The sequence below is a fragment of the Citrus clementina genome, unplaced genomic scaffold (genome assembly GCF_000493195.1).
Source record: "Citrus clementina cultivar Clemenules unplaced genomic scaffold, Citrus_clementina_v1.0 scaffold_1, whole genome shotgun sequence".
NCBI classification, from domain to species: Eukaryota; Viridiplantae; Streptophyta; class Magnoliopsida; order Sapindales; family Rutaceae; genus Citrus; species Citrus x clementina.
Genome location: NW_006263303.1, coordinates 9,702,257 through 9,712,046, shown reverse-complemented (window position 1 = coordinate 9,712,046; position 9,790 = coordinate 9,702,257).

The window sequence follows — 9,790 nt, the reverse complement described above, 5'->3', positions numbered from 1 at the left end:
TTACAGTACTTTTTATATGTAATTTTTTTCATTCTCTATATAAATGTTTATCCAATAATTATCAACAATGTACATTGTATAATGATCCTTTTGTACTTCAAGTCCAAACTAGTTTACATAAATATTAAGATGATATATATGCTTATATATAATATTATCATAAAATCAAATTATCTATCACGTATAGCTTTCCTCCCCCTCGTGATGGGATGACTTTTTCATAAAATATGTCATAAAATATTAAAGCACAAATAATAGTGAATCATAACAAGTAAGAAATTATTTTAGTAAATTCATCTTCACTTGATTTCATAAAAAATCAATAATCAAGAGAATCTTCAAGCTCTTTGACTAAAATTCTTGTGAATTTTCTATAATTTGATACATAATCATTAGCCTCATTTGTAAATTTACCATTACAACTGTTGGGAAAATATGCTCTTTAAAAGCATATGTGTTTATTTAATTGTAATAAATAATTTTTCTGACTAATAAAATAAATGAGGTATTTTATTCAAGTATCTTAGTTGCATTAATATTTTGAGTAAAGTTCATTTAATCATATTATATATATTTATGTGATCACCATGTGGATTCACAGAAGGTATAAATATAAGTTATCTTATAATTAAATAAATTAAGTTCGCAATTGATAAATAAAGTAGGGCACTTTATTTAGGTATGGACTATAATAAATTCATTGAATGATTTATCTTAATTATGTATGAATTTATTGATGTAGTATGACTACATTGAACAAGATCATATATGAGATTTAATTAACTTATTGATGTAGTATGACTACATTGAACAAGATCACATATGAGATTTAATTAACTTTGTAATAATTGTCAGACTTATTAAATCTCATAGGCATTAATTTTACTGTAATCTTAATCTTGAGTTAGTTACAATTTTATGATTGTAATTGTTATTCCATTTGAGTTACAAATGGGCACGATACAAACTTGTAATCAAGATTACCCGGTATCTCGGTGAGAGCAATTATGAGTATTGAAGTTATAGATTAACAATATAGAATTTGTACAACACATCTCTTGATGGGTTTTTGGCACTTGATTATAGAATTCTCTGGCGAGAGTGTGTCAACATATTTAGTATGTTGAAAATGATTATTAGAGAAAATCAGTAAGTATTAAGGAACAAGATGTAATTAAATTGATATGACAGTTAAGATATCGATTTAATTAACAATGTGGTACAAAGGATTATGCAGTAAAGAGATCAATGTGGCTTGAAATGAATTATTATTCGAGCATACAATTATGGAAGTCAGTTCCAATCTTATCGTGGAGTAGAATTGGAATTAAATGATTAGGCTTGTTGATTTATAGGCTTAATTGTTGTAGTCATTATTGTATATTCCCAAATGATCCCTGGGTTAGCTCATTTAATTGACTGCACCATTGTTGAACCTAAAAACAAGAAAACTGACATATTAGGTTATAAACCTAATTATAATATTTTTTAAGACCTTATGTGGTATATTCATGTGCAAATGGGGCCTTGTGTTATTTTACAAGGTGGACCCCAAAGTGGTTACACATGATCTCCACTTTCACATAAGTGGAGAGATAATATTAAATTCAAAATATTTATTATTTTGAATTATAATAAAGAATAATACATATCTAGGGTTTTACAAGAGATATTATATAAGTGTATTTTTCTCAACATTGAAAAAGAAGCCGATTGTTTCGAGAGTAGTAAAACAGACGCCCACACATCCAGTTTTGATCAAACTTGAGTCATAACCTGGAAGATTATTTGGTGACGGATCGTGGTATAACACGAGTGGTGGTGACAGATCGTGATCTAACAAGAGTGGTGGTGATGGATCGTGATCTGGAAGCCTAGATTACTTCAGCAAAAAAGTAAAGTCGGATTGTCAAGGTATGATTTTCTAGATTACAGATTCTTATGTATTGTATGAAATCAGTCCTAAAAGTTTTCATGAGAAAAACTGATTTTACTAACAACAACTTCATCATTTCAAATTATGTAAGAAACTCTAGGCTTATTGAACTTTTTAGTTCATCACAAATCATTTCAATTTTTAATTTATTCCACTTTAGGTGGTGTAATGTATATATTGCAATCATTAATACTTAAATGGTGATCATATATATATATATATTGTAATGTCAATAACTTAAGTCATGATATGTCTAAAAATAATCCTATAATTATTAAATAAACATTCGCTTCAAGGAATGAAAATATATCACTAGTAAGACCAATATTTACATCAAATGTTTAATATTTTGTTCATATATAAAGAGAAACAATGGTTTTGATATACATGTTGACAATCTCAGTTTGTTACTGTAGGAGCATAAATGAGTTATAAAATATTTACACATATCACATGTTCTCTTTTTTTATATTCTTGGTTATTTTCTCCTCATATACATATAAGAACAAGAAAATCATATCAAAAGCTTTTGTCTGATTTTTTGGTAGTCGTATATTTCCTTTAAATTATTTCAAAGAAACAAATTATCCATTTGAATATTCAATTTTCACTCCTTAAAGGAACTTTTCCATATAATATGTTATTTTTCCTTCAAAATTTTTCAAGGAACAAATTCATCCTTTGTCATGAAATATCTAAATTTGTCTCCTTTAAGGTAGGGATGGCAATGGGTCAGATATGGGTTGGATCTACTTTGCTCCAAATCCAGATCGATAATAAAAATTAAGATCTGTATCTGCTCCAGATTCGTCATAAATCTATATTTTTTGCTTCATATATAGATCTTAGGGGTGGGCAAAATCGTGTTCGGGTCAACCCGATTGGGTTTTAGGTTGTTCGGGTTAGACAAGAATCAATCCGAACATAACCCGAATTATTGACCTGACCCGAACCGACCCGAACGTTCGGGTTAGTTTGGGTCGGGTCAATAATTCAGGTTATGTTCGGGTTGGATCGGGTTGGATTTAAAACGGGTATGATTGAGTTCGGGTCAGTTCGGGTCAAATCGGGTCAGTTCGGGTCGGTTGAATTCGGGTTAATTTGGGTCAAATTCGGTTAATGCAATTTTGAGCTCTCTTTTTTTCCTATTATTGTAGTTTTTATGAAAGTTTTAAGACATTTTTCTTAATTGTAGTCATTTTTACTAATTTTCAACTGAAAAAAAGAAAAGAAAATGTTATTAAATCAAATGAATAAAGTTAAAATGCTATAATAGAATTATTTGCCTATTGCCTTGGAGGGTAGAATTAGGACTATTATTTGCTCAACCAACAAAATCCAAAGTTCCAAACTTAATAAAAGTTAAAATTAATACAAACTTACAAAGTTCAAAGCACAATTTCCAAATATTAGTCTTTAAAAGTTTAAAACACAAACTCACAAAGTCACAAAATTAAATTGTTTAGAAACATAAATCACAAAGTTCAAAGTTCAAACATTAAAACTAAATAAGGTTTCTTGGTTCCTCCACCTTGGTTCTTCCATGGCTCCATGCAAGCACTTTGGCAAGTTCTAAATTCAAATTTTTGAACTCCAAGTTCAAGTGTCGATTGCCTAGAGAAAGATTGAGGAAATGTACAATAACTATTTTCCTTAAGCCACATTCCAAATGAACAAACTCAATTCATATAAAAAATTGAGCAAATAAACCAAATTCATAAGGTTACACATCAAACACAAACACAAATAAATAAATCCAATTCATATCTTTAATTAAGCTAAAGGGGTGTTACAATCTTTCTAATTTCTATTATATCATTATAAATTTATAATTACAAATAAATATATATGTTTACCAAATTTTTCAATACACACTTGATTATATATTTCTATTATATCATGCTTATTTTATGGCATTCATCACCAAATCAAGTTAATAATAATACTAGACAATAATAACATTCTATCAACTTCAACATGTATAACTAAAACAATTACAAATTAGACTTAAAATTTAAAACTATAACAACTATAATTATAGCTTAAATTACAACCAAATACTAATAGTACTATAATATCAAATTATGAATAATAATATATATTAAAAGTTACCTTTCAAATATCCATAACACCAATGTCGGCGCTCACCGCTTCCACTGTCGAAACTTGCAATCTTATAAGCTCTATAAAATCCAAAAAAAAATTAATAACTCAAGTACATGACTGCATGTAGATGTTCTGTATAAAGTTATAATGCATTTTAAATATATTATTTATTTAATGTATGATAAAAAATTAAAAACATTACCTTCTTGTAATTCCATATGAAACATTTGCTCCTTAATATCTTCTTGGATGTTGTAGACGGGATTGGCAAAATATTTAGATTGTAGCCAATTTTCAGTGTATATCAATGCCTCAACCATAGCCGGGGTTAAAGAACTCCTATACTCATCAATAATACGACGCCCGGTGCTAAAGGCAGACTCAGATGCCACTATGGAAATAGGAACAGCAAGGACATCTCTTGCAATTTTCTCAAGAATTGGATACCTCGATCCATTCACCCTCCACCAAAGCAAAACATTAAGTTTAAGATTGCTGGGATCTTCAACTGGGTCCTTCAAGTACCTTTCCACCTCATATATTACTCTTCTACTCTCATTCTGAACAGAAACCTTCCTGGCATATCCAAGGAAATGGCGAGATACTTGAAAAGCGTCATCACATTCACCACCAGCAACATCCACTAAATTAGCCTCAGTTGTAAAACGTTGAGAAGAACTTATACCTCCATAACTGCCACTAAGACCACTCTCACCATACATCGATGGTGTGGAACAAGCAGAGAATGCACTATATGCATTATAAAACTCATTCAACAAATCCTTTACTGCTTTCGTCATTTGTTCAACCATCAAACTATCATTGCCAAAAATGATCTCAAAAATATGTTTAGCAAAATCCATTTTCGCTCGTGGATCAAGAATAGAGGCAATAATCAACATTTTGTTTATCTTTCCTGTGGACTCCTAATACTTGTCAAATTTTTCCCTCATACTATAAGCCATAGAGGACACCCAAGGATCTGTACTTTCTTGCAGTGCAGTCAATGAACTCTCAATTAAACCAATATTATCATAACAAAGATTAGAAGTCAGACTTAAAAGAGGTAGAAAGCAATAATGTGGCATCATAAAATACCTTAAAAAACTTCACAATTCGTTCAACACTCTCCTAGTCATCCGGTACAGGTGGGCCCACCCTTCCAACATTATTTTCTTTCTCAGCAAAGTATGCCTCATAAAGTTTATCCACTTCTGCCATTCTATCAAATGCCGCTTGAAATTTCAGCGCAGTCATCAACATCAAATAAGTGGAATTCCACCTGGTAGGACAATCCAAAACAACAATTCCTTTTGGACAATCCACCTGCTCAACACATTTTTTAAATGTCTGCAGCCTCATGCTGGAAGATCTCACGTACTTCACTGCATTTCGAATAGCGGTAACACTAGCATGCAACTCTCCCAATCCTGAAACAACAATCGAATTCAAAATATGTGCACAACAACGCACATGCATCTATTGTCCCGCCAACAAAAGTGCATCATCATTCCTCCAACTAAGCAATTGCATAGTGACATAACCAATAACAATATAATTTGCAGTGGCATTATCAATAGTTATTGCAAACAACCTCTCTATCCCTCAATATTGTAGGCAAGCCACAATCTTTTTACCAATCAACTTCCCTTTATGATCTTCGATTGCGCTAAAACTAATAATCCTCCTATTCAAACATCAATCACTATCAATAAAATGAGCTGTAATTACCATGTAGCTCATGTTTTGAACAGAAGTCCATAAATCAGTTGTAAGAGACACCCGCTGCTTGTTGTTGCAAATCAAACTCTGCAACATTGTCTTTTCCTCCAAAAATAACTCCATAACATCTCTACCAATTGTTCTTCGAGATGGCATAACAAACTGAGGGATAGCTACACTGCAGAAATGCCTAAATCCTTTGTTGTCTACAAAACTGAGCGGTAACTCACCCATAATAATCATTTTAGTTACTGCCATTCGACACGCGCCTTGACTCCATCCTTTACCCAAAACCAAATTACTTGCATTCTCTTCGCCGCCCTCAGATGTCAAATTTTGTTGACTTCCACTTTGTTGTGCACGAAATGTCTTGTATAATTCACATGTCTTTATATGTCTTGTCATATTTGTAATCCCATCAAGCCTTGAATGACATTGATATTGCTTACCACAATAGTTGCACGTACATTTGTTTGGATTATTTTCGAGTAAAGTGAAATGATTCCATACTGCCGATCTTTTCTTCATTAGCGGTCTTTTCCACTTCGCCTTTTCCTTTCCTCTATGGGTTCCTTCCATTTGTACACTTTGGTCTTCATCGTCACTCATCGAATTCGATATTGAGTGTCCAAGCATCTGAATATTCAAAATAATAATTAATAATCATTAATTCAAAAATCAAAACACATAAATATTATTAACATAATCCATAAACAAAAATTAGTAATTTCAATTCAAGTTGTTCATGCTCCATAAACAAAAAGTAAGAAATTTATGATTAATTAATTAATTTATAATATCCAATTACCCATTCCCCATTCCTCATAATAATATGATATTATTTGTCTATCTATATCTTATTTCTTATTATAAATTAAATCCTTTAATTTCAAGTCCAAGTTACTTGTACTTAACAACTTAACGGATGATTAACATACAATAAAATATTAATTGAATTTATTAATTTTTTTAGGGTTGAAAGCTTGAAGCTACTGGACAAGTACACATAATTACATAACACATTATAATTATAAAATATATAAAACATAATACTTAATTTTAATATTTAATCCACCTAATGTGCTAATTTATTCATAACAAAGTCAATTATTAACTATTATTAACAATTATCAATTAATATTATTTCAATTATTAATAATTAACAAAAAAATTTGTTATTCGCTGGCTAACACCATTTTCATATGTCCTTTATGCTTGATTGTTATGGTCTATTCACTAAAGAGAGCAAACGATAACAATCAATGAAATAAAAACAAAACCCACCAATCAACAATTCCTTTTTATATATGAAAAAAAAATTTCTGATGAGCTCAATAATTAACAAAATTTTCTTGATTTTATTACTAATATTTATAAATACATAATTAGTACAACAATTAAATAATAATCAATTACTAAATTACATAATAAACAATTAAGCATATATAATTAATTAATTATATAGTGTATATATACCATGAAATGACTTAAGAAACTTGAAAAACGTTGAAGCTTGAAAGTGGAAGGTGGAAACCGGAAAACTTCAAAATTGGGTTCGGGTGGAGAGGATTCGGCCTTCAAGCAGCAAATCGGTGGCCACGGCTCACGGCTAGACGGATGGGATTTCACTTGGCAGCAGATCGCGGCTTCACTTGGGAGTTGGCAGCAGCAGATTGCGGAGATGCGGACGGCTCACGGCTCACGGCTGGACGGGTTTGACTTGGCAGCAGCTGGTCGCGACTTCACTTGGCAGCAACAGATCTTGATTTCAGCAGTTGGCAGTTACAGATCGCGTGTTGTGGTGGCTGGTTGCAGACTTGCGGCTGCCTTGTTCAGTTGTTTGTGTTTGTTTAGTTGTTTGACAGTTGACAGTGAACTTGTGAGTTGTGATTTGTGAAGTTGTGGCTGACAGCGTGTGTGTGTGTGTTAGGTTTGCGAGTGAATTGTTGAGTGACTGTGTGCAGCATGTGTGTGTGTGATGTGCAGCGTTTGTGTGTGTTGTGCAGCTCATGTGTGTGCAGTGTGTGTGTCAGTGTGTGTGCTGTGCAGCTTGTGACTTCTGTGTGTGTGTGCTGTGCAGCAGCATATGTGTGTGTGGTTGTGTGCTATGTGCAGTGTTAGCTTAGGTTTTTTTTTTTTGGGAACCCGATCGGGTATTTGGATCGGGTCGGGTTTGACCCGAACCGATCACAACCCGATCGGGTTTGTAAATTTCAATCCGATCGGGTTTCAATCCCGACCCGATCTTACCCGAACCCGAAATTTATCGGGTCGGGTCGGGTCGGATTGGGTAAAATGCCCACCCCTACTAGATCCAAAAAAGAAATAAATATTTATATCTGCTCCAAATCCGAAAAAAAATAAAATTCAAATATACTCTAGATCCGTCATGAATTCTAAAACTCATCAATAAAAAAGTAATTTTTAGAATGAAAATTGAAGGTTAAAATGTTTTGATAACAAATAAATTATATAATTTATCTCAAAATATAATAAATATTATAGTTTATACTTTTACACCAAAACAACAAATAAGAAAGATAATAAAATATTCTTCAAAAGTAATTGCAGGAGTAAGATCAATCTAATATTCTATTGTTTCCTTCATCATTCTAATATCCACACACACACACCCTCATTCTTACAACATTAGATAATGACATATAAATAAAATATGATTTATATTTAGTGTTTTATTATGGCCATATTTGACTAAATATATAAATAACTATATTCCTTAAAAATTATTTGGCCAATATAGTAAAATAAATTGCCAAGTTGTATTACTTGGCTTGCAATTTGAATATTGCATGTACATACTTTGGGGCTGGCTGACCTTTAAATTTACAAAACTAACCTTTAAGTTTTAAGAGTTTAAATGCATGGTAAATACCACTAATATGCTATGAATAAAATTTATTATCATTATAATTCTACAATTATTATGAGACTTTTAAAATAAAATAAAATTAAAAGATGGGTGAATATGGATATGGATTTAGATATTATGATAAATCCAGACTTGCTCTAGATCCGTCTTAAATCCGCACATCAATATCCAAATCTGATCCAAATTCATTTTAAACCGACCCAAATCCGATCCGATTGGATTTGGATCACCTGGATCTTGGATCAGATCCAATTCATTGCCATCCCTACTTCAAGGAGACAATATGATGATGAAGGGAAATAACAATTTTTAAAATTTTTCAATCCTTCATGGACAAGATGTTGAATAATATCACAATTTTAAAATAGTTCTTGAGAAAAATATATTGAAAGAATTTTTTCATCATACATAAAGTGCAATCCTTCAGGTATACATTCTTAATTTTCTTTCATTATATAGTTTTCAATTTTCAAACTTAAAAGTGAATTTTTAATACCAATAATAAAAATCTACAGAGCATATATAGAGCATAAATATGCATATATAATTTTAAACAAATCGAGATTGCTCAATTATACCTTTTGAAGAGATTGCCTTGAAGGATGGTTACTGAGATTTTGTTTTAAGGATATTTACTCTGGAAGTTGGAGTAAGGCCTTTCTCTGTTTTATTCGATTTACGAAATGGCCACGGTGCTTCACTAGAAACTTGTTTCTAGTACAATTTTGTTATTGGAAAAAAACTTAGGACAAGAGAATACTTTTTAGCCCCAAAACATTATCACCATGGCGAATCAATTGGCTTATAAATAAGTTAAAACAAATACAAGATCGGTAAAAGAAATAAATTTGAAAATAAAATATAAGAATTAGAGTTAATACGCAGATAATGGCTTGTAAAGGAAGCTAGAATACTTCCCCATGTGGTTAGAATCTGATGTTAATAATGTGTTAAATTATTTATCAATTAAGTGCAAAATAATATAGCAAGAGAAAGAAATAAAACAAATAAGCAGGGGCGGATCCAGCGTTTAATATTACCCCGGGCTAAATTTTAAAATTTATATTTTGAAGCGAACATAAAAATTTATAAGTAGAAATAAGTATATTAAATAAGGAGGAATACCAAGAACTTTA